The following is a 26,652-nucleotide window of genomic DNA, read 5'->3' as shown; positions in this document are numbered from 1 at the left end:
AGAAGAAAAAGATGCAAGGGAATGGGAATGAGAGGCACCAGAAGCGAACCAGCTAATGAAATAGGGCGTTCTACACATACGCTTCATTTCATCCAGTAAGACGATGAACTCCACTCCAGCTGAAGATTTTCTGACAATCGTGGCATAGTTGATGCAGCACCCCTCTTGTGAACGAATCAGGGACAGAAAATGTGCAACCACTGCTCGTCTTTCCCCTTCTGGGTTCAAAACCAGCAAAATTAGTGGTGTTCAGTAGGCTTAATTACATTTATGTATACATGAATACTGGGTAAATCACCGTGCCAGAGACATGCCTCTTTTAGAGGAAACCATCAGCCTTTTCCCTAATGACTTTGTTGCTCAGTCACCTAACTTTGTGTTGTTGCCACTTTGAGATGTTGCCATTGCTATTTCTCGTCTCCCTTGGCTGTGGTTTCCTTTTTTAATTTTAATGACATCCCTCTGGTATTAACAGTAAATAGAACTTATTAAAGCTACACAAAGCGCAGGTTGGTTTTATTGTTTACTATGGGGAGGCTAGGGCATAAAAGCAGCAGTGACAGATTTAGAGGTGTGCGGGGTGTCACGACGACGCCATACTTCATTAAAAACAGCACAATGAAAAATGTCTTTTTATACACATTTGCTGTGCCACAAAAGACCCATTTGGAAGGGCTTTACCCTGCCTTCCAAATGTTTATTTCTGGGTAAAAACCAACATTATTGGATTAAAATTAACATAAATTATGTACAGCTTAGCATGTCTCTACATACATGTATATATGTCCACGCATGCATGGTATAGTACATGTATACTCATATGAAGAATAACATTTTAGGGTAGAATGATGTGTCTAAAGTGATTTATGGTTCCGTGCGATATGAGGGGTTTTGTTTTGAAAATTCCTTGGCTACTGCTGAACGAAGTAGCTTGCCCACTAATCTTGGTGAGCGGCAAACATGCACATGTCACAAGCACTGTGTTAACACAAACACGTGGTAGAGTGGCACTAGTCAGTAGTTTAATTCCAGTTTCCGCGTCCATAAGTTCCTCAGGTGTTTTAACACTGGGGGTGGGGGCTATTCAAACTTGTTTAATCTGGCCAACTTGGTGTTGGTGTTCCGCTGCACCGAGACAAATACTTTTTTGCATTGATCAATTCGGGAGCAGAGCAACAGAGAGGGTGGGAAGGAATAAATAATAAAACGGCGTAAGCTCAATATTACTCCAGTTGACTTGTTAAAAAGAGCTAAATCGGGGTTTGAAAGCGCGACATGGTTGGAACTCACATATGCCATCTGCTAATGCTGTCAGATCACGCAGATGACACCACGCTGGGACGACAATAGAGAAAAAAACCCAGAATTAGACGGGTTTGAGGACTCTGGCAGCATGGGTGTCCTTGACAAAAAGTCTAACAGCAGTGAATTCCTAAAGCACCGTGTTTAAAGGTTTGTAAAAGTTCGGTTGGCTCATGAAATGTTAGGTTGGCATTATAAATAGAGATGAGATTATTATTTTTTATTGGCACTGATATAATTACGTAGACCGAATGGGTCAGTGCATGAAAGGCAGGACAGGTTGGCAGACCACTGGAGGACACACGCGTGTCTCATTCACACAGTCTCCAATCAACCTGTGGGGCAAGTTCATGGCCTGTGGGAGGAGACAGGAGAACTGGAACGTCTCCGGGCTTGACAGACTCCCACGTTCCTAACAAAGACGATGAAAACGTGTGATTTTTGCAACGGTGGTTCGGCAGAAACGCAGTGAGCTCTGAGTCCTGGTAAAAACATTGCTGGAGGAATGGAACTGTCTGGCAGGAAATAGAGCCAATAAAAAACAATTACACAGGGTCATGTGACCCACTTCAGCTAAGCTAGCTGACCAGCATGGGATGAGAGGTACCTCAGTTGTATTTGGATTCACGGCAATAACGCAGTGGTTATTGACGATAATCGGCCAAAATCTCTAAAAGCTGTTTTTTTTTCCCGTTCCAGACAAAAAAAAACCCAAAATATAACCAGCAGGAGATGTGGCTCAGCTGAAACTGGAAAGGTAGATACCCCCCAGACAACTTAAGAGTTGTCAAAAAAAGATTTGCACAACTTTAACTGACGAGTTCCTGGCAAAGCTAAAATTACCAAACGAGACTTCCCGCTAGGTTTGGGTGCCCTCGCCAGTGCTGGGAATATGTAGGTGGAAGAACATGAGTCTATGAAAGTTGCTGGCACACAATCATTCGCCCCTTCTGCCATCTTGGTTGTTTCTTTTACAGCTATTGTGATTTACTTTATAATTCAATGTGATCCAGGGCAAATGAAAAGACCAAATTCCATAACAACATGTTTTGTTTATCAAGATGCCAATTTGCTAAGCAGTCGAATCATATATATAAAACAACAAATACGAACATAATGTATTTTATCTTGCCGTACTGTAGAGCAAATTAAAACCCAACATTTCTAGTAAATTTCTTGAGGACTTGGAAATCGAACCAAGTTCATTGTTGGCTTGAAAAAGACCTTTTTTTCTCCCTTAGCTGCACGGTGTTCTCGATCCTCCATTCCTCTTTCCAAGCCTTCCCTCCACCCACTCTTATCAATAATGGAGGCATTGGTGACGGAGCCCTATTCTGTCACCTCACATTTCCGCCACATCTCTGCGGCAGACAACCAGAGATGCTTCTTGAGAACAGATTGCAGATGGTCTGCAATATACATGAAGAAAAAATCAGCATGGCTGCCAGCATCTTCCTGAACTCAATTATTTAGCCTAACTAGTATTATGAGGAAACGAGTCCTCTTTTGTTCACGGAGCTTCATTGCCTATGCTTACCGTCACCTTCCACCGTCTCATGATGCCCTCCTATTGAAAAGAAAAATGGTTTCATACTGCTCACACACACACACACACACACAAAGTAGTATTTATTTATGCCCCATAATTGCATGTAGCATTGTGTGGGTGTGTGACGAACGATTCATCTCTCGCGCGGGACAGAAATGCAGAAAATGGATGCAAAGACACGCACCAGCTGACGCATGTAGCCATGCACACAAACACACCGGTTTAACAGCCAAAAGCTGATGTCATCTCAGCTTTTTCACCTTTTTTTTTGCACCACCCATCGTCAAATCCGCCTTTCTTTTTCTAAGTACGCACACTGGACAGAAATGCATGCAAATGAGCGTCGCGTGTGAGGAAGAATATCCGAAAATGATAGTTTATCTCTGCAATCGCAGATTTTCTCCTATACTTGGCTGTAGAGACAATTTCAGTGACAAAATCGATGCCTTGAGCAGGAAACACAAAAAGAAAGCAGGACTGATTAGCTTGATTGTCTTTTATAAACCAGACCTATTTATGATGGGTTTATAGGTCATTTAATACTAAAATGCGGCCTTATATTGAGAGTCCCCTGTCTGGCTTTAGATGATAAAATGTTTGGTTGTTTGTTTGTTTTTTCCCCTCGCAGCAGACGCGACATCTTTCACTTCATTTCACATCCCATGGGAGTGCAAAGCAATGAAAGGTGAGTAATATCCGTAAAAAGAATGAATAATCCGTTTTTCTTCCGTAACAAGCTTTGATTGATTGCAGCTAATGACCGCAAAAACAGCTGGACAGGTGTGACAAGAAAGGACCGCCATCAATCTACGCTTGTGTGTCTTCTGGGAAATTGTGATATTTGGGAAAAGAAAAAAAAAGGCTTTCAAACCAGGTGCATGATGATACATACACACATCTGGCGCTGGGGAATTCTTCCATTCCTCCAAACCTGCACTGGCAAATGAGTGCTGATTTGATTTTTTTATGTTACATGTTGAAATGCTGAACTCCATAACCCGAACCAGCTCATTCTATACTTGCTGAAGAAGCCAGCCTCTGATGGATTTAACTTGCTCTTTGTAACTCTGAATTATTCCTCTCCTGAGTGGAATTTATATTAGTGGAGGCTCCCTCTCCCGAGGAGGCTCAAACCATGGTCAGTGTTCTTTAATGCACAGGAAACTGAGCCTCCATACTGCCTCCCACCGTGGAGAAGACAGTGTTTGTTTCTCTGGGTTCTTTTTCCCCAGGATTTCTGGAGGGAGCCCAAGTCAGCGGCAGATGGCAGGAGGATGAGTCTCAGAGAGAACCTGGGGAGAGCTTGGAAGGCGAGCCAGGAAGCTGCAGCTCTCAAGTGCTGAGCTGGTCCGTGCTGGATAAAAGGGAGACGGCCTCCTCCATATGCTCTTCACTGCGATGCCTAATCGCAACAAGGTGCCCATGCGCTCACCACCATTGTCATCAAAGGGAACTGAGGACAGTTGGAGAAGAGCTCAGAACAGCTCCACCGTGTTGAAATTAGAAAATTGCCTCCCTCTACCATATGGGAAGAACACACATATAAAGTGGGAATCTTATTGCTGTCTCCATTTCAGATCCGCGATTTGGCTGATAAAGCAGTATATGAAAGCTTCTCTTCATATACCGAGCTAGAAGACACTGAGCTAGTATGGGCATGCCGGATACCCATAACTACTGAACCCTGTCACCATGAGCTCTTGACTGGTTCCCTCAGTCTCTTCCCTCCCTGGTTGCATCATCGCTTGGCCTGAATCATTCCATCTCTCTCCATTTTTTTTTTTACATCCATTTATTTTTCCTCCCATTCGTCTGATCAATAGCCTTGACCTGACAATCGATATGTCTGCGTATCCCTTTGCTTTTTGTGATGTCTTCCTCCATCTTTCACTGGCTTTACTTTCCTGACCAGCCAGAGGATAAAAGAGGGAACAGGGTGATTTAGACATTCTGGGGGGGAAAAAAATGACCCTATCCCTCATCTTTCTCCCTTCGTTGCAGTTTACTTGGTACAAGAGTCCAAAGACAGGCAAATAAAGCCTATTAGAAAGCAATATTTCAAAGGAGCCCAGCTCATTTTTAGAGTCTGTCACCGTTACACACTCACAAACACACCCACATGCTCCACACTTTTATCGCAGCCTCTCTCTGCAAAGGTGAGTGTAGCATATGATTATGCTATTTTCAGAAAAGTAAAGTGCCGTCTCGGCTGCCCATCCATCAACCGGAACTTTGTTTCTCGGAGGGGGCCTCGGAGGCTATGAGCTCATATACTGAATCAGTGTTGCTCACACTCACTAAAGGCCTATGGATAATTGATAGGAGAGCGTCCGACTAAAGATTTCAATTATCCGTTTTTTTGGCCACCACGGCAGAATTCCTTGCGAGAGCGGCACAAAACCTGTGACACTTTTGAGCTTTTCCCTTTCCCATGTTCCCCTCCCTGGGTTTGCAAGATCTTCCTCATGAAGAGTGAGTGAAGGGAAAGAAAGGAAGGAGGAGGAAGAGGAGGAGGGAGGGGAGTGTGGGGGGGGGGCACTCGGGGATACAATAAGTAATATGAAGCTGACTGCAAGAGCGTTAAGCTCGCCCCTGTTCATTTGTCTTCATTTCCTCTCTTAGCCTATCCTGACCCACACTGCTCTGGCGCCATAATGGAACAGCTGAGCAACACGCACATTCGTACACGCGCTCATTTATACCATAGAAATTAATATGATGTGCATTACCACAATTTAAAAAAAAAGGGGTAGGGGTAGGGGGCTCTTAATTAATTGGATTAGTGGACCCAAAAGGACACAGTCAATCAGTCAATTGCTTATGCTTTTAGTTGCAGCATTTCATTTGTGTCTGATCAATGTCAGTGCATCTACTGATGAGGAACAGCCAACAAGCTAACAGACGTGCAACTGTCTGGTCTTGGGAAGCTAATTTTAACAGAAACAAAAAAAAAAACGAAACACAAGTGAGCAGTGATGTAATGTCTTATTTTAGACGGTGCATTTGAAAGTCCGCCCTGCCGTTCCTCACTCTTCTCTGATGAAACATCACAGCTGGAGATACATCTAGACTTTGACTGGAGCTATGCAAAACATCATTAAAAGCATATATGTGCAACAACAGAGTCTGCGTATACATTTTGCATGTAAGTTCTAAACTAATTAATTACACCAGAAATCATCTGGCTGCAAATACTGTAATACAGAAGCCAGAGATAGTGATTAAAATGTGTCTTTCCTGCAGGTGAACCTGTGGAATGGTGGTGGAATCGACTGTTTATCACAGCACTGCTCATTTAGTGAAAAGGAAAATGATTTTTCTCTAATATAGGAATCTGGCTGTCGGCATACCAGCCAGGCCACAGAAGATAGACGACAGGGCAATTAGGTTGCCTGGGGCAAAAGGACGAATGTTACAGTCGGAACCGTGTAAAATTGGCAAATGCTACTGACAAAACCATGTGGACACGTCGTTCCATCTCTGTGCTCCCCTTGTCTTTAACTGGAGCTCTGCGCGGCTGCAGACGCTCTTATCAAATTACCCAACATTCTTCCAATGTGCTGCATATTTCCACCCTAACGAGACATGCGTCCCCCACCCCCTGCCCCCACCTGCATGGTCACACATATCCATTCAGTCGCTGCAGACGTTTGCAGGTCAGACGCTGCTGAATTCAGAAGATGGATTTGCCCCTGTCGGAGCTCATAACCACCAATATGGCAATTATGAATTATTTCACGCTGTTAAAGCGGGGGGAAGGTTGCGGAAGAGCAAGAGAAAAAGTGAAGATCCATATGCAATAAGCAGGGAGAAGGGAAGGATCATATTCCAATCTGCCCACGCCACATGTTCTCCGTGGCACAAATCTTCAGTCTGTTTGGAGCCTTTCGGAAATCACCGACTCCTCACGGGGGAGCCAAACGTGCAAATGTACACATTTATGCATTGGTTCTCGTTGACACTCAGAGCGGCGCACGTTCCGTTGGGAGGCTCCCCCTGAGGTGTCATCACCACAAAAGGTTCCACTAATGATTTCATTAAAGACGCAACGCCATCGTGTGTGTTGCATCCAGCACCGTCTGAGGTGCCGCGGCAAGATTAACGGCGTGCTCTTTAGCAGCCCGGTGGGGTCTGTGTACCTTTATATTGATGGATGCCTTGTGCTTTAGTTCATCCCTCCTCTGGGACGCCGGAGGCCACGCTGAACGATTGGACAGCAGCCCTGCAGCCGGTAGGGTTTCACCGCCTGGTTCAAGGACATTTCAGCCGACCAGATGTTTGCTGAGATTTCTGGTAAGAACTGGTGGCGGAGGGAGAAAACCGCTGCGAAACACGGTCGGGGGCTCTATTTTCAGTCGACTTCACGTCGCCGGAAAACAAACGACGACCTCCGACTGCACTCCGCGGACCGCTTGCTTGAGAATCAGGGGCGATTCATTAAATGTCGGCTGTAAGGCTCAAGCAAAATAGCATCTGGACCGCTCCGTCTGCTGTTGTGGTGAAATAAATATTTCCGAGATCTGCTGTTTGCACAAAACCTGACATGTGTGAATGATTCTGAGTTAGACAATGAATCTCGTCGTGAAAACCCGAACAATTAGGACATTCATCGAAAAATCATTCGGAGTTAAATTTGATTTATTGTTGGAACAATAGATTGCTCATGAATGCCGACGCACAAATGGCTTCATTTGTCCGAGAACATTCAATGGAATCATTTTGAGTGAAATAACAACAATTAGAGCGAGAGCGACGCTCAGCCGTCCCTCCCTGTTGTCAATGCAATTCCTTTCTGTGTTCCACCGCTTTATCTGATTACGTCTGAATGTCGGGCACCAGAGGTCACCCCAGTCCCCATCTTTGTATTCAAGGCTCAGTTAATGTTTGAATCCTTATTTGAGCCGCCCAAAATGAATTTAGAGCGCATTAGTAATGTTCTGAATCTTTAAATTTTATTCTCAGGAGCCAAAGTTCAAAAGTTCCAGCGCTGTTTGTAGCGACTATGTCTTATGCATAATGGGACTATCTACTAGTAAAATTTTAAGTGTTTCCTGTCTCATTGAATTTGTTGAGCACACAGCCGAGGGGCAGCATTACAAATCAGCCGGAGCAGAAATTGGTGGCGCTTAGTGAGAACCGAACACCTGTGAGAAAATGTGCCCATTGTTCCCGGATTAAGTGCTCGCACAACCGACATGAGGTAATATTGGCGGGATTTGGACAAGTATTCCGTGTACCAGTCCCCGTTCAAGCGCAGGCATTTTCGCTTTACTCTTATGCTCGGCTGCTTTGGAGCAACCCGGCCAACAACGTGCCACGTGTCTGAGCGTCGCGGGCGGCCTCCGATCGGCTTGTTGTGGCGGTACATCAGCAGAAGAAAATGCTCCTAATAGGCATATGTGAGCACGTGCGTGTGCACACGTGCACAATCCCGCCTGGCGGTGGGCGCGCCACATAATTAATAGCTGCCACCATGTTCCTTTTTTTAATCCAATCGCTTCCTGTGACAGCCAGGAACGATGGAGAAAGCAGCGGTGCTGTGGCGCCGCATTCAGAAACCTGGACATTAACACAAGCACAGGTCACACTCTACGTGTGCGTGTTTGTGCACGTGTCAGTCGATATCTAAGGGCTTGAATTTGTGGACCTGATGCCTTGACCTTCCTCCAGGCTCTACAGGCTGCATCGAAGTGACCGTAGCTTCAGAATTAAACTGTGAAACATGGGGCGGCCAAGCGTCATGGAATCAATGCGAGCGGCGGACGTGTGCAACGCCAGAGATCAGCCCGGTGTGGCCAATTGGCGTATGAATAACGCTCTGGTGTCTACCTCATATCATGAAGTATTTTCTTGAGCTATGAGCTTTTCATGTGTCATTTAACTGGATCTGCTTGAGGCTTTCCTGCCAAGTGAGGGGGACAAAGTTCAAAGCGCTGCGAGGTCGTGAGCTGCCGTCATGGCATCGAGACGTCAGTCAATACTTCATTTTCACAAGTCATCTGCTGTAATTAAGGAACACCAGACAAGGAAGGCTATCAGCACAGCTGTGACACATGTGCGTTTGTGTGCTTTCCATGAAAATAGCTGCAGCAGTACTGTATTCACAGATCAAAGATCTGTGAATACAGTACTGCCCCCCCCCCCCCCATTTAACTGTGGAATTCTCTGCGGTGTGATGCCATGAAGACAATGTGTCACTCTGCATAAATGCAGAAGTGCTTCGAGGGGGCTTCATTACTGTAATGTTGCACAATCAAGTATGTGTAAGAGGCTTATGGAGCACGACGAGCATTATACGTAATAATAGAGGAACGCTTCACCAAGATTTATCCTAAGTAACATTAAATCGTCCCACTTGATGGAAGCTTCTCACCAGCGGTGGTGGGTTTCAGCAGCTGTGTATAACTGCTGACCGACGGCGAAGTTCCCATCGCACAAGGGACAGTCTGTATACTCGTCTGTCAGGTCACGCCGCTTCTTCACCTGGAAATACAAGCCCCGGCCTCATATTTGCCACAAAATATGGGCGTTATTCAGTGATTTATATATTAAGAGAGTGGGGATTGACTACCCCCCCCTGTGTGCCGTGAAGTGCAATCCCCTAGATTGCCCAGGACTGGATCATCAGAAGCTGAGGCCGGATTTCATTTTCTATAAAATGAGTAAAACTGATACTACTCCAACCAGTCAATGTGTCGAAACGCAAATGCAATGCAAAGAGAATAATGATAATCATTTGAACTGAATGTATTTGGGAATCATCTATGCGCATGGTTCCGCTGTGCACTCTATTGCCAGCTGAGTTCAGCAGGTCCTCAAATGCAAGATGATTCAGAGGTTTTGAGGAATCTGCCACGACACCTTGCTGAGGGATGGAGAGCACAGGGGCAACGTTTAGGCGTTTACCTCCCGATTTCCCACAGTTTTCCGAGCGTCGCTGAGGGCGAGGACACATAAGAGCCCATTCTGCTTTGAGACAATGCGTTCCACAATCATTCCACAATCGCTCCGTGCGCGTCATTGGTCTGGGCAGCTGGCTGATCGGGGTTAAAACAGACTCCAAAAACAACAAAACAAAAACAAGCATTTGTCCTAAACAACATGAGAAATGCCGAATCCTTCTTGGGGTGAGTTCAATGGATAAATAAGGCTCAGAGACAAAAAAAAAGGTCAGAAAAAATTCAACACAATAATGTCCTTTTAAAAAGTTGAAATATTCCATGCTTGCCTTCGTTCCCACTGGGTCATATTTACTGTATTCTGTTCCACCCAATTTATATGTAATATGCTTTAAATGTCTTGGGACATCACCTCCAGGCTAGATAGTGTTTTATTTTCAGCCATATGGTGCATGTTTTATATATCATGTTAAAATATATATATATATATTTTGGCTGCAAAATTAAGCATCACTTAATGTTAAGACCAAATGGAAAAAGGGATAAATTCTCTTTGTTTCTGCAGCTTCACACATGTTTTAGCCATTTTCTGTCTGCTGTCTGTTGGGGAAATTTAGGAGACAATTCATTTCCGAAGACTCATCGACTCAATTGCCTGATAGGTTGCTCCCCTCCCCTCCACCCCACCCCGAGGGCACGATAATGATCCATAGCCAAAATGGCATATGTCTGAGGCCGATTATAATGCCGTTCTCTGACAACCTATCAGCAGGGATCATGACAGCCTGAATTAGTTCAGCTCCGCTGGAGTGGACCGCAGTCCAGTTTGGGAAACAGAGACAGGTGGAATCACATAACAAGCACAACTTTGTCTACCTTCACATGTGAAATTGAGCATGAAACAAATGCAGTTTCCCAGGGCTCTGCATTTCAATCCAGGGACAGCGGCAACAGAATCAATACTTGCCCATAGCAGGTCAGTATCGATATAGCCAATAAAACTAAGCATCAAACAAAAGTATATGCCTTAAAAATGTCACATGAATTGGATAAAATTAAGCTCTGCTGCTTGTCATGTTTCTACTTAACTGGCTGTTTGGAACAATGTTGAATCTCAGAATGTGGTATCTTTGGCCCACCCAACAGCTGGGCTCCAGGAGCAACTATTGAGCCACTAGAGGGCAGCATACAAACAATATCTGCCTATTAGTTTGTTGTTTTTCTCGAGATATTCTAAGTAATTTAAAGCAATATTCTTTTTTTGCATCATTCCCATCTGAGATGAAGACAAAAAAAACCCAAACAATAGTTCAGGGATACTAATGAAACTCTCTCAGCTAACGTCATAAACACACAGCTTTGAAATGCTCCAGGTACCGATGCGATCATTATGTCAACAGCAATGGAATCATGGGAACTCCTTCATGAGTCGCACATTGTGGCTAGATCATTTTCCCCATTGTGTAATTCAATGGAACCTGAGGACACAAATAAGGTGACGTGTTGGATTTTTTTTTTCTTTTCCTGCCCTAAAAAAGGCAAATACAGAGTTTGTCACTGGAGTTGCATATTTGCACAACCTTGAAATTTAGATTGCATCAGATTCTCTAAATGCAGCGCCAGACTTCATTAAGTTGAATCGTTTATGCTAAATGTAGGCTTATTCATATGCTAAATGCTGCCGGGTATGTATATTTTTCGCAGAGAGTAATTATGCGTATCTGTGAAGGTAAGATATGGAAGGTAACAACTGTTTTGTGAGGTACAACAGCGCTGAAACCCAAGGGTCCATTATGGATGCAGCTTTTTCATTTACATATGCGGCAGAAGGGGATACAAAGACATTAGCGGCGGTTTCCGTGAGTCACTTTGGGTTGCTGCATCCAGCACCACGCAGGCAATTCGTTTCACTGAACAACAACAACACATAAATTGTTGAGTGCGTTCGAGTTTAATCAAAATAAGTGGGTGTCACCCCGTTCAATCCAATTAAGTTAAGATTGATTGACTAATTGATGGATGAATCTGGGTGAATTACGCTTCTCAGTGACCGACCCAAGGACCGACTGACCTTACTGGAAATGATGCAGATCTGTACACAGGTTCTTAATCAAATGATGGATTCACTTGGGTGGGAAAAAAAGGTTTTAGTGTAATCCGAATCTTTATATACTTTATATACAAAGGTTTGTGCTGACGAATCAAAGCGGTTCACATTCAAAAACTCACAAACGGTGGTCATCAAATGAATTTGCTTTCAATAATTCCAAAGATTTGTTGTCAAATCTGCATCACAGAGTGCTAATTTTCTGTTTCTCTTTCTCGGGGAAGAACTGGTTCTTTTCCTTCCCACTAACATTTATTAATGTGTTGGATGAGCATTATTGACTGCAAATGTGATGATGCAAATGTGCTAACAGTGCCTAGATTAAATGGACCTCAATTAGATGGGGCCACAGGTTGGACGCCCAGTGATGAAGATAAGCTGAAGAAGGCGTGTGCGTCTGCGTGTGTGTGTGTGTGTGTTAGGGGTGAATAAGAAGAAGGGTCATTGGAAAGGTCGTCATGAATAGTACATGAGGTTGGGATGGATCAGATAGTTCAATGACCATCGCCTCCCCCCTGATAATCTCCAGCTGGTTTTGTTGGAGGGTTTGCGACTGGACAGACGCTGTTGTGTGTGTGTGTGTGTGTGTGTGTGTGTCTAAAAGCTGCAACTCTTCTATATTCAGCCTTAGTCATCTGTATTCAGATACACATTACACCACTTACATCCTGGAAGTAATGAGAGGTGACGTGGGGGTGGGAATCTGACCTTTGCCCCATGCTTGTGTGTGCATGCAATGAGGTGGCGTTCAAAGAAAGATCCCTGATGCGTGTAAATAGCGAGAGCTGATACATTCACCGACACGCACCGGGGAGGTTTCCACTAAAAAACAAATCCCTCTCACAACTGCTGCCAATTATACCCAATCAAGTTTAACATGCGGGGACGTCGTCTTGACAAACACAAGCAGGACGCGGCCAACGCGGTTTCCTCGCTTCGCTGCATCTGCTAATATCCACCTACACTTCGGTAAATAGTGTTTAGGATCTGTCAAGACGGTCAGGAACAAATCACAGCCATCATTTCCTGAGCAAAATAAAAAAGACAGCCATCGCAGCCGGGCGGGGTTGATAATAAACCAAAATGTGGAGGAAATTAAGCCAGATGATGGAAGAGAAAGCCCTGTTTTTGAACTTGAGTTTCCATTCATGTCCATTGTCTCGTCGTGTGCCATGCCAAACACTACAGCGTCTTGAAACCAGACTGTTTACACGCTCCTGCCATTTTTTGCCATTTTGGAAAGTTGTAGTTTGACAGGAATGGCCCATATCACCCTTTATGTGACAGGCGTTAAAACACAGCACACGCAGTGGCAAAAAAACCACCAAAATGAGGAGCCGCCTTTTTTTCAGCTAAGTCTCAGCTCTGACTTGTTTTAGTATTTACCACAGTGGGAAGACTAAAGATCCCTCCTGAGCACTCGGCTCAAGTATATGAGAGGTGAACAGAAGACAGAAATCAAATTAGCTCATTTTGATGCTACAGTTTGTCACTCGGAGATAAAGGTTCAGGGTGTATCACAGATGAGAGACCAAACAGATCCAGAGTCATCCGCCTCCAGAGGGCTCCTCCAATATTGCGAATAAGTGAAGTGTCAGTGCTGAGAAATGTGTCAGTAAGGTGTTGGACTGAGTTATTATCACCCCAGGTACAAGAACTGAAGGTACCCCCCCCCTTCCCCTGCACACACACACGTGCACACACAGTTCTACCCATCTTGCACCCTTCACTCCTTCTTTGACACTTCAGTTCTTCATTATTAATATTTACACCAACTTTCTCGTCTCCCACAGAACTTCTACAGCCTCCTGGACACCCACACACACAGGCACACATCTGCAAACACACACTCACACAGACGTACGTAACCAGGCTTCAATAATTGATACATTTCCCAGCACCCTGTCTAAAAATAGTCTGATAAGCTTTGCCTCGTGATGATGCCCCAGAAGTGCAGAAAAATACAGATGAAAACGCTTAAAAGCCTGACTTTTGCATTAACCACTGAGTCCACAGATGTAACTTGCCAAACTTGGCACTAACAGACTCAATTTTTAATCCGCAATGTGTGAGTGACAGAAATAAAATGGCATTAATTTATGCAACGTAGCCTCAATCACACATAATCTTCCATTGCTGGTTCCATATTCCAGCGTGAGTCACTGGGAGGTGTAAAGCTACTGTAAAGCTTTACTCTGCTTGGTGGTGGTGCAGACGCACGATGGTGGACCCCAGGTGGCAGGAGAAGGCTCGATCTCTCGACGGGCTGAATGCTTCCTGGTTGCTCTGGGATTTGGCGGCCATTGTTTTGAGGGGCCTCACCCGAAATGCTGATTTTAAGGAAAGAGCCCCTGACTGCATTAAGAGGAAGGGATTCAGTTTGATTGTACACTTGTGCATGAAATCTGGACAGGATGCAGCCGAGATGTGCAAAAATCAAAGGAAACAACTGCATTTTGTGACAGTCACAGTGTTTAATGCAAAATAAATTTGCGTGTCCTAATTTAAATTGATGCTGCACTGCATATTCATGAACTGCTCATCAGAAGTTGAAGGAGAGCAAACGCTCCGATCTAGGAAGCCAACAACTTTCCTATTTGTTATACTCCCTCAACACGTCAGCTCCTCCAGGCCCGAAGAGGTGTGGCATTTTACACAGTGGTCTAAAATGTGTCTCCGCGCAATTATGTCAAATTCTCACAGTACATGATATCCAGTGGTGTAAATGAGATGGTAAATAGCACCAAGAGAATTACGTTTTTATCACGAAGAGTGAAGGTATAATTACATTACAAAAAGCTCCAATTAGTAGTGCTTTATCTTTCCCCGGTGGTTCAAAGTTGTGCACCTCTCTGGAATACTCTATGAGGGCTTCAGTTTTATTTGCTGCAGCTTCTTGGCGAATCTCTACTTTCGCTTATGTGGCAGAAACTGGGGGGGGGGGGGGCGCGTCGCACGTGTCGACTTCGACTTGAAATATTGAAAAACTCCCAGCTTAGTCGCGCAGCCTCTCGCGCTGTTCCAGCGGCTCGTGTCTGTCTCATCATCTCTAAACATCTGTAAAGATTTCCAAGTGTCACAGGAAGACAGGAGGTGAGTTATGCCATCGCCCACATATGTTTGCACACATATTACATGCGGCTGGATAAAAGTAACTATTGGCAACAGAGCACCGGGCTATCACTTGCACGGGGCTGAGAAACAGACACATCCAAGTCTGCTGATTTTCCCGGCTTAATTAGAATTTTCAAAGGCAATTTCCCAAAGGAAAAACATTTCAACACCACGAGCTTAATGACTCATCAGCATGTAGGACTCTGCGCTGCATATGTCACCTTCGCTTGCCATAATTAACTAACGGTGAGCATTCAGGTCTCCTCTGCTCACACATGCGCGGCTCTGCTTCCTCCGTCGTCAGTGTAAATGTGAAACCATATAGCTTTTCGAATCAGACCCTGACAGGGGTGTATGCAAAAAAGGCCTCATACCAGAATATAAATACTCAGTATTTCTCAAAGTCTGTCTTGCAAAGATAATCGCCGCTGGGGGAATTTCATCAGATCTTCAAACAAGCAAACCCACGTCCCTCAACATCTCATTTATTAACTACTGTTGGAAACAAAGGTTTCAGCAGGATTTTCTGCTTTTAATTAAATCATCGATATCTTGAGACTAATTTAGGAATTAAACCCTGTTTCGGTTGTGTTTGATCTGCCTTTCAAAAGATTTCCATCCAAACAGCCAATTTAAAGAGGAAATTAAGCCCGAGCCTGATTCTCAGAGTGGTGTCAAAAAGGATCCGTGCATCAAATGAAGCCATGAGCTGTTTATTATCAGAGTCACATCAGTTAATCCCCCCCCCCCCCCCAAAAAAGGTTTAATCTTCAACAATCTGTATTTTGTGGTTGTATCGACATTGTCCTCTCTGCCGCCGTCCTGACCCAAATCCATCCGATCGGATCTCAAATGCTTCTTTAATGCTATAATGTGGTCTCCCGGTTTTTATGATCCCCGGCGGGCCCCTCGTCCAAACAGACCGAAACAAATGCGGGTGCCTACGTCTTCAAACTTCAAAAAAACCCAAAACAATGATGCAGGAATCAATCTGCAAGTTTTTATCGTTGATAATGGAGCAGCTCCTTAAAAAAAAAGGCAAAAAAAGAGACAGAGCCTGGAGAGGTGCTTGAGCAACCTGTCTGTAGAGCCAGTTCTCCTTTTTTACAGTCCAAACACACGACTCTGATCATCCTGTTTCCATTACCTGCAACCCTAACTGTAAAGTGTAGATTGAAAGCCTTTCCCCTAAGCACAAAGAAAGTAAAGTCAAGCAGCTGACAGCAGAGGTGCACCTGAGTGCTGCATGTATAGTTCAGAGGAGTGTGCTGGGATAAAGTGTGCGATGTCTGTGTGCTGATTTCTCTCCTGGCTCATTAAAACTTGATGATCCTGAACACTCCCTCTAAAAGCAGCAGCAGCTCTTTGACAGAGCGGCCCTCGACTCTGCCTATTACCATAATGTGTTCGGGGATAGAAATGGCCAAGATCGCGAAGGAGAAAGCATTTTAGGGGCCGTGGATGTTGCCTTTTCAACCCAGGGAACTTAAAACGTGGACAGATTTTCAATTTGCCTAATTCCAGAACCGTGGGCGAAGTTAGGACCAACAACAAAGCTGCGCTACTCAAATGATTAACGTGAAAGCAAAAGCCCAGCGTGCACAAACGCGACTGTTTGAAGACTTTCAGTGTTTGAGCAGATCAAGGTATGATGCATTTATCCTTTTCAGGCTCATTTTAGAACCTGACTCAGGTGCAAACGTTAGAGTTGCCGTGTGGCGAAGAAAATCTCCATTGTTCACGTCTGCAATTTTAAAGACTTTAATTATTTGGCGCATGAATATTGCCCTTTGTTCAATCACAGAACAAAAGAGGATGGAGGCAAGACCGCCACGCGTTCATGTGTAATGACGCAGAATTGACTTCCAAAGAACACAAAGCCCCTCAAAGATGCGTCTCCAATAAAATATGCATGGCCAGTTGCAAAATTCACCCGGGTGAGATCCCTTCTAAGGCAAACACGGCGCTCTAAGCTGTGCGCGGCGCCGGCCTTGGAACGGAGCTCGTCACGTTTTGCTGTTTACACCATGTGGGTGTGCGCGGGGCAAAAAAAACACCAAATCTGAGCAGGTTTCCGTGCATATGGGAAGTGGTCAGCGAGCATCAGTGATCATCTTTGTTAGATGTCCCTTCGATCGTGGTTGCATGTGTGTATCGCTTATCTTTGCGCTCATATGTGAGTGTGTGTGTGTGTGTGTGTGTGTCCGGCGCCTGAAGCGAAACCACCATATCACGTCTTTTGCAGGGAGACTGCTGTGACTAATCAAATATTGCTCCAGGACCAATGTGTGTATGTGTGTGTGTTGAATGCAATTAGGCCTTGCTACCCAGGCTGTCCGCCTCCCCTGACCCGGTGTTTTCTGACCCGTGGAGTCATCTAAAGGCCAAAATGCGCTTTCGCACCCAGCCTGCGCTGTTGAGAAGGACCCCGCTCAGGCGCCTGCGCTGGAGCCTGACAGCCTCCACCCAAACGTGATTATGATATACAGCAACGCAGTTTCGGACCAGCTGCAAGTGATCCGCTTGCTCCCGCTCGCGGTTTCCTCCAAACAGATTTCAATCTCGTGTGTTAATTCTCGGGGGCCATTTCGAGATAGATCTGTCCGACTCCTCAGGAAAAACAAATTACAAATATTACCAGATAGGCCTGAAGTGGAGAGACGTTTTGGCTCCGGGAAGAGCGGCACAGGTGGGCCATGCAAATGTCAACGCTCGCTAGAACCCCACTTGCTTACGCGAGGGCGAAGAGCATTAAGATAAAGAGGAGCAATACGTCTTACTTCACCAGGAGCAGAAAGTGTCACTTCACCATCCAAACCAATCTGTGTACGTCCTCTTCGCTATAATGGACCGGGTAGGGAGGAGGGGGAAGTGATTGAATCTTAGCACGACATCAGATGAACACAGCGTGGGGCCTGAAGTAATTGCACATTCTTTCTGGTGATTCTGCTTGCACATAAAAATCTCTCTTTGAACTAGAGGAAATGCATTGGATCAGATCTCTGGGGACTGATGAGTGCTACACGACTTTGTCTGCATGTGACCCCCCCCCCCCCCTAATGAAAAAACATGCCAATTTTACATCTGACTAAGAAGCTACACCTACGTCCACAACGTTAGAAATAACCCCTTTTTGGGGGGTCGTATTTTGATCTTTTATCAAAAGTCTCTTGCTGATGTTGTTGGCCTTTGATATCAGTGAGAGCGGGAGGTGCAGGGGTGGTCTGCACGCAGACACGCGGCCGGGAAGGTGTTGGCCTCGAAGCTAATGTGCCCTCAGAGGGAGGCGGTTGAGGCGAATAAATCAAAGACTTGAAAGTTTCCTTTCGAGTCCATCTCTGAATGATGATGACATAATTTTCTCATGACGGAAAAGGGTTAAAAGGGCTTCCGTTTGAGCTGTTTTTTTAGTTCTGCCCTCTTTGGCGTCTTCCTTCTTTTACCATTTTTCTCTCATTAGTCGTCAAGGAGTCTGAAAAAAGGTGACAGCGGAACATTGCAGTGGACAGCTTACGTCAGGCTACTTTGGAGCTACTTTAGAGCAGAGTCATCCTTGCCTCAGACCAAACGGCGGCTAAAGCTTCTCAAGGATGAAATAAACTCAATAAGCTTGGTTTAAAGCAGGTTTCTAAAAGTAGTCATTTGATATATAGGAATTCATGTACCGCCACTTCTGAGTCACTACGGAAACCACCACCGTTACACCAGTGTGCACTGGAGTCTATGTCGTGAACACTGTGCCTTGGACATTCTGGTTGGTTACGTGAGGGAAGATCTCTACATATGATGCATCCCTGAAGCTCCATTTAAAAAAAAAAACAGGGTACAACAAACCCAAACAAGCCCTCTTAAAGGAGGGGATTCCAAATATATTTCAAAAGGACGAGAAAATGTGGCTAAATCTTGAAACACTTTGTTGGGGTCATGACCCGCAGGTTGTGAACGGCTATTTCACAGTTCATTCCTGTCTCCCTCCTCCGAGTCACCAAAACACTCAGCAGCAATTTATAGACACATTCATGGAATTAAACACGCACACAAAGAGGCTTATTCTTCACCAGATTTCCCGCAGACGCACCTGATACGTACAGTAGTGGTCGCAGCTGGGGGTCTTTGCATTGATTGGAAGCGTGCATGCGTGCCGGCTTGCCTCTGTCTGGGGATTACTTTAGCAAGTAGCAGTGGCAGTGTTTGAGAGAAATGAGAGAAAAGGATTACAAAAAAGAAAGTGCGCGGCGAAAAGAAATAAAACATCGGGATGAAGTGCGGCGGGCAATTGGTAAACCGCCGATATTTTCCCCTGACGCAGCTGATTAAACACGGATTCAATCTATCGAACACGACAGATTAAACTGCTGCAAATGTCTTCCCCGAGAGAGATACGACAACCGGACGAGGAGAACATGAACGCTCCATCCCAAAGCGAGTGTATCTTAATAACCACCGTGCTAAAGATGTAATGTGCCATCCTGCTGGTGATGGTTCCCACGTGAAAGTTTGACTGGCGCGCAAAATAAACTGTAAAAAAAACCAAACATTTTTGCAGGCAAAGTTGCAGCAGACGGATGTGGAAGAGGGGAGCTGTCCGGGAAATGCCACAGTTAATTCTAATCACATGCGGAGAGACTTACACTGAATGCCCTGTGAGTGTGTGCGAAGGAGACAAAGACAGAGAGAGCGAGACGGACAGAGATGTCCACTGAATTGAAAGACAATCAACAATCAAGTGTGGGTGCATGTACAGCGCCCGCCTGTTACTCAACCTGTTGGAGGTACATACGTAAAACAATTTGGTCGGCAATGTGCTGTGTTTTTGTGGGCTTAGAGGTGTATTAGTTGTCAGGGAAATAACACTGGGGTATAATTCTGACAGAACCAAAAGCAAAAAAAAAGAAATACAGCATATTATCTTTAAAAATTCAATTTCTCTCTCTAAGGAAGTCAATCCAGTGATTTATCGGCCCATACTCATACCAAAATATATTATTCTGTCTTTCATAAACTGCTAGACATGTTAAAGCTCACCCTTGATTTTTAGCTCCATGTTTTTTATTACAATTTCCATGAAAATATTGCAAAGGAGGCCTGTGCTGAAATAGCTGGATGGCCCCAACCAGGATAAGTAATAAAAGAAAGCATTATCTTTCATTTGATTTATGTTTCTTCTTTATTTATCATGAGATTAGAAGCTTAAACCCCACTGTTTATCTTTGAGCTGGGTAATGCTGGACTTCATCACTGTAGACTGTGGCTGCAGCCTTTACATGGTGCGTAGGCTGATTACCTGCAACTAGGACCCATATTCAGACTGTTCTATTTATTTTTTCCTTTTTCTTGTCGAGTGCCACAGTGAATTAAGCACCTGTTGTAATGGGTCGGGTGTCCTTTACTCACTGTAAGCTGTATATGGAGGAAGACAGGGTAAACCTGGATGAGCTGGCGACTCATCCAGGGCCCAATATGAGCATTTTGGGATTTGGTGTCTTGCTCAAGGTTACCTCAGTGGCGCTCTGAAGGGGTTCTGGCACCTCCCCCTACAAGTAGAATACCCCAAATTATTGCCCGCACCGGGGCTTGAACCCAGAACCCTCCGCATCTCAGCCCATTCACTTTGAGAGAGCTGAGTAGAAACTTCTCTGTTAATATGACTAAATCCACTCTTAATAAAACTCATTATAGATTTAATGGGTTTTTTTACATTATCCTTCCTGTATGAGCTTTTATTGCTTTTAGCAGTGTGACTCAGGCCCTGACCATGACAACAGATTGCACCAGATATCATTTTAAGAAACTTTCCTAAAGTTTAGAGAAGCAGTACCCCCAAAGGGCACACACACACACACACAGGCAGACACACACGGTGTTTGCCTTCAGTGACATCAAGCTCTAATTATGGAGTTTCAGCGTGAACCGAGCTGCCTGAGACTGGAGAGGCAACACGACTTGAGCGGGGAGCAGGTACACGGACACTCGCTACAGTCCATCTGTGCACTTATTACTAGAGCACCTTTGACACCTTCTGATTTTATACCCACAGTGACAGTGCTGAAACTCACATATTCTAAGAGTTTCGGGAACTTACATCCACAAAGATATGCACAGGTGCACGTTTACATGTCAGACGCTAGCAATAAACACACAGTGATACCTGTATTTCTCCATCATACACACTAAATTGTTTAAATTGCCAGTGATTTTTTTTGTTCTGTTTCTGTTTCCCTCCCCAATCTCTCTCACTCTAAATTTCATTATGGAAATCAGCAAGCGAGCAGATGTGTGAGGGTGCTGGAATACTAAACACTCTGGCTATTTGTTCATTGTCAAACACACACACACACACACACACACACACACACACACACACACACACACACACATGCTTGGTGTGACGCTAAACAAACCTGGGACACTGTAAAGTTAGGATGTGAACAAAACCATATGCAAATACAAATACCACACACACACACACACACACACACACACAGACACCGAGCTGCTGTTTTATGCCTGGATTAATGAGGCGAATGATGGTCAGCCTTGTTGAATAATCAGGTTTAAAATATACATACACTGGGACCATAAAGACCCTAGTATGGCGCCTGAGGAAATGATCTACTCACACAAAGAAAATGTATATATACGTGGATGTTATTGCCAAAAAGTTAAATTCAGCAGACAACAAATGCAAAATGAATGTATTCAAACAAGCAGACAGGCTTGATGGCTCCAAGAGGATTACTAAATAGATTCCCGTGCACAGTTAATCCAAAATTTAGCTAAAGCTCTGCCAGGCTATTTAGTTGGACTAATGTCCTTGTCCCACTATTCAAGCTGGAGTAGAATCATTTAATGACTAAGTTTTCACCTTGGTATTGTTTGAGAATATCCCCACTGGCCGATTACGTCAGAGACCAAACACTCGTCAAAACCAGGTAGCTAACGGCAAACTGGCTGCGTGAAGGTGATCTGACGTAACCGGATATTACTCACCTTTCCCGTCGTTGTCTCTCGCACTTCTAGATGCTATGTTGTTTTCCCCATGTTGTTTTGTTGTGTGCTTGTTACCTGCACTGTGAATGCATGTGTGAATATTTTGGCTAAGGGAAAAAAGCGTGTAATTTCTTCTCTAACGCCCATACGTATTTAATGCCTGTGTGGGTTTTTTGTTCCAAATAATCCTAAATATAGGTGTGTCACGTTGTAATCGAGATGTGCAGCTTATAACACACTCATGTGAATACTAACAAATAAACTACGTAGACACAGATCTGTGCAGCAAAAAGTGAGTGTGTTTGTTTGTGTGTGGGTGTGTGTGCGTGATGTATTAGAGATTTTCCACACACAAAATTTGGTTTAATTTTGTCACGCTACATTCATGTTTGGATGAACCATAAATAGGTTGGGATTAGGATTCAATTTCTTTTCTTTGCTTTTTATGGAAATAAAAAGGAAGTTAGTGCAACCCACTGCATAAGGTGGCAGCCAAATAGGCGCCTCTCTGTGTGCACGAGTGCAGTGTGAGCGGAATTACGACAGCAAAGCACTGGCCCACGATGTGGTTGCACATCTGGTTGCCATGGCAATGCTCAATAACTGCAGTTTGCACACAGCACAAACATCTATGGTTTAAAATTGAGAAACTGAGAGAGGCAAAACACTGACAAAATGTGGTGCCCTTTTGGGGCACAAATGTGCACAAATGTAACCCTGTTATTGTTTTGCTGAAGACTTAAAAGCACAATATAGTGTTACAAACAATCATATACTTTGATTTTCCCCCTTTGAATGAGAAACATACGAGAAAACAAAACAATTCAGTTTTCACGAACTGTAGTGTGATGCAGTGGTGCATGCTGGGAGTCCATGTACACATGGATACTTTTGTTTAACTGCGATCTCTAAACAGCATTTGCGGCTGAATGAAGAAAAACAAGAGCCAAAGGTTGAAAAGTGGGTAAGGAGGAGCGCGCTGACATTTGTATCTCAGAATCGGCGACGGCAACTGAGCGATGAACTCCCGAGGCCTGACAGCAAACTTTGCTTCTGCGAAAAGAAAAAACGAACCCAAACTATTCAGCATGCACGTGAATAGCTTGGATGCTGTCAGCCCAGGATCTGCTCCTTCGGCTTCTTAATAAGTAAAACACAGATTGCGACGCAGACATAGTTAACAGCTGGATATCAAAATAATATTGCTCAGCAATGCGTTGACAGGCCACTTAGACTCCCATAATTATCAACCTGACAATGAAATTTGATGCACTTGTTACAGTTTTGAGCACAGTGAATTTCTGACACCGCCGCCCGACAATTAAATTAGTGCCTGCCCATCAGAATCCAAAGCGGAACCGAAAACTGACTTAAAATAACTTGCTGTTTCACAAATAAGACAGACCCAGGCGTTCACTGACTGACTGGCCTTACAGCGCAGGAGAGAGCTCACTTATTTCTATTATATATTATATTTAAATTATATTATATTATATTTATCCATTCTACATGCTAATTACCGCTAATATACAGCCGTGAGCTAGGATGGAAGGGGCACTGCTGGGAAGGGCTTCAAGAAGCTAGAAACTGGTAATTAAGTCAAAGGGAAATCATGTAGATCACCTTTTATTCTACCTCGTGGTCCCCTCCTCATTCAGAAAGTTTAGATTTATTGATATTCTGATTATCAAACATTAAAGGCTGTTGTTTTTGTGTAAAGGCGCTAGGTTGCCCAGGGAAATGGCATTTTCGTGACTTTTGCTGAAATGCATCTCCAGATAGTCATAAAAACAACTTTCTACATTTTTTCTACAGATTTGGCACATTAAAGCACCCCCCCCCCCCCCCATTATTTTTTATTTAATGCAGCTGAATCTGAATGCTACCTCAGCTCATACTGAATCCAGGCACCTTTTCCATCAGGCAATTCAGCTATTGTCATGAAAGGTCCTCCAGATTACATCGTCCTCCACATAGTGCTCTCAGAAAGGACTGAAATGTTCATTGCCTTGCAAACACGCCAGCGAAAAGAGCCTGCAAAGCTCTCCTTGTGCCCTCTGTAGTGTGGATCTCCACGTGGATAAACGTGAATAATTAATGAATCCATAATTAGACCCCGTCCAAAACAACTGACATATTTAGCAGATTTGTTAGTGATTTGTTTGTGAGAACGAACTGCCCATAAATAAATAAGCAAACGACTTTTTCCAATTTAATTTTGAAGGTCCTTGTTTTTAGTGTTTGATACTTGTGAAGAATGAATCACATCAAAGTATGCTGGACCATGTGAACCCCAGTGCTTGGAATGGCAAAAAAAAGGATGTGTGGTAGGGGGGAAACAAAGGCTAAGAAGTCTCTGCGCGGCAGCGTGCAGACATGGCTATCGGGCGTGTCGGCTGACGGCTTCCAGATCATTGCTACAGATCAATGCTGTCTGTTCGCATCAAAGGTCCAAAGTCCTGGATTAACCTGCATCAAAAATCTGGGCCTACGTCAAAAAAAAGAAAGAAAAAAAGCTCCACCTTATGGGGGGGGGGGGGGGGGGAAAGTGCTACGCTTTCACTTTTTCCTCTCTTTTTATATCACACTCTCATTTTTCTCTACCTACCTTTGAGGATCAATACTGAGTGAAGGTGAGGTGAGGGAAGGACGTGTACGGAGAGCTGCTCTCTGTGACGGATGGTTAGACAAGGAGGTTGACAGGACTTGTCCAATACCCCTGCTTTTCACTTTGGCTCATGAGAAACCAGGACCAGCACTTACTGAGATGTTGAGACACTTGCGCAACCATCTGCTGTGCTTCCATCCCAAAAACAAGACAGACTACCCCGACCGGGTGGACGGAGTTAAGCTCTGGAACTCTGTGTACTTTGAAAGAGCATCAACCTTTACTCGGCTGATAAAGTCAAGGCCAGCCAAACATTTTTCCTCCCCCACAAGCTTCCAAAACAGCGAACTAATGACCATTTTCTTTAAAAACCTGACAACTGAGGCAACGCGTGCCCATGTCAGACTTTTCCAGCCGGCACCCCCGCTGCACCTAAAAGATGAGTTAGACATTTTGCCTCCATTGTGCAAAATCTATCATGTGAAATGATTTAATTAAGATAGGCTGAGGAATCAGAATTAATTCTTCTGGCTGACAGGCTTATTGTCAAGAACAGAGGGAAAAGCCTAGACAGGATAAATCACAGCCAGGTGGTGCGTTTGCGTGCACCTTCCCCTCCCTGATGTAGGAGGCGTTGAGTGTGTTGCAGCCGTTTTGAAGATGAAGTACGGTTGTGAAATTGCATGCGAGTGTGCTGGCCATTTTTATCCCCGGTGTGCCACCATTTCAGATGAAACCACACTTTGGTCCTGGGTTTTTATTTTGTCTGTCAGTGAAGAGCATCCTTGAGAGAGCCCTGTCGCCTGCAAGTGCAAAATTGAAGCGTTCATATGGAGTGGATCTCCACAAAATGGGTTGTTGGTGGGGGAGGAGACATAATATATATATATATATATATAAATTTACAAATGTATAACCCTAACTGTTTTAAAGGAACATTTCCTCTTGAAAATTGATCATTTGTGGTACAGTATAAAAGCACCTCATTTAGTGCAGCTTTGGTTCCTGCAGCTTTGGTTCCTGCTTCAGGGTGGGGCCTAAACTGCAGCATGCTGTTTAGCCACCAGTTTCAAAAGGCTCTGACAATGAGCCGAATGTTGATTTTGCAGTGGTGGGATGAAAAACACCTTTCAGGCTGGCACCTGTCACCTGAAAATCCCTTCTGACATTATCAAGAAAAGTCCTCAGAGGAGCTCGGCGGGGAGCTGTTTCCTCTGGCTAATGTTCTTACCGCTTGTATCCTGGGTCGCATGGCTGCAAAATGTTGAAAGACCTGGAGAAAAATGCATTAAATGGGCTTTTTTTTTTCTAATTCAGTTTCAGCTATTGGGATTTCTTTGGACTTCTGCTGGATTTTATTGGGGCAGTATTTAGTCACCGTGGACACTAATTGGACAGGAATTAGGACTCCAAAGGAGTTTCCGTTCATCCTGAAACTCAAATGACTGTATTTACTGAACCAAGAATATTTCTCTGTCATTGTTTAATTACGAGAACTAACAAGGACGAAATCGAATACTTCCTTTAGAGTTTATACAAACCTCATTCCAAAGTCCAACATTAACTCCTCAAGCAGTACAATCTGTAAGCTCTCTCACACTGGCCAAACAGTCAACAACTGTTTTATTATTATCAGGAGACAGCCAGCAATAATGGCAGCAGCCTCAGCCAAGCGGCTGTTTTGAGTCTTTCAGTGGAACAACCTAATTAAAGACTGCTTGGTGACTTTTTGGCACAATTGTGACTGGCGATTACATGTCGTTGGCTGAGGAGAACCCATCAGCTGTTTGCAGTGTTGTGGCACAAAAAGGGCAACATCATCTTTGAGCCGTGCTGATGTGCCCAACATTTGCAGGACAAATTCCTACACGTTCTGCAGAAAGCCACCCGGTGCTAATTAGGATGCCAAATCAGCAGCAGTAGAGAGACAAATTATGTTGTCAAAAATGCAGCCTTCTCGGTGTTTACTGTGCAATTTCCTGTTATGAAATACTTGGGGGGGGTAAGAATAAGTTAAGAATAAGAATAAGTCCCTTGATTTCAAAACAAATGGACACACCTTCAGTAACCCTCCGCTGGTGTT

The 26,652-nt window shown here is 44.3% G+C and overlaps 1 protein-coding gene across 9 annotated transcripts in view; it reads right to left on the bottom strand.

Annotated features, from left to right (window-relative positions):
- agrn (agrin) overlaps positions 1 to 26,652 on the bottom strand; it is a 199,016-nt gene that overhangs the window by 94,134 nt on the left and 78,230 nt on the right. The gene's annotated exons all lie outside the window — the stretch shown is intronic.

The sequence above is a fragment of the Takifugu flavidus genome, chromosome 8, assembly GCF_003711565.1.
Source record: "Takifugu flavidus isolate HTHZ2018 chromosome 8, ASM371156v2, whole genome shotgun sequence".
NCBI classification, from domain to species: Eukaryota; Metazoa; Chordata; class Actinopteri; order Tetraodontiformes; family Tetraodontidae; genus Takifugu; species Takifugu flavidus.
This window is presented reverse-complemented; position numbering and strand designations above follow the sequence as displayed.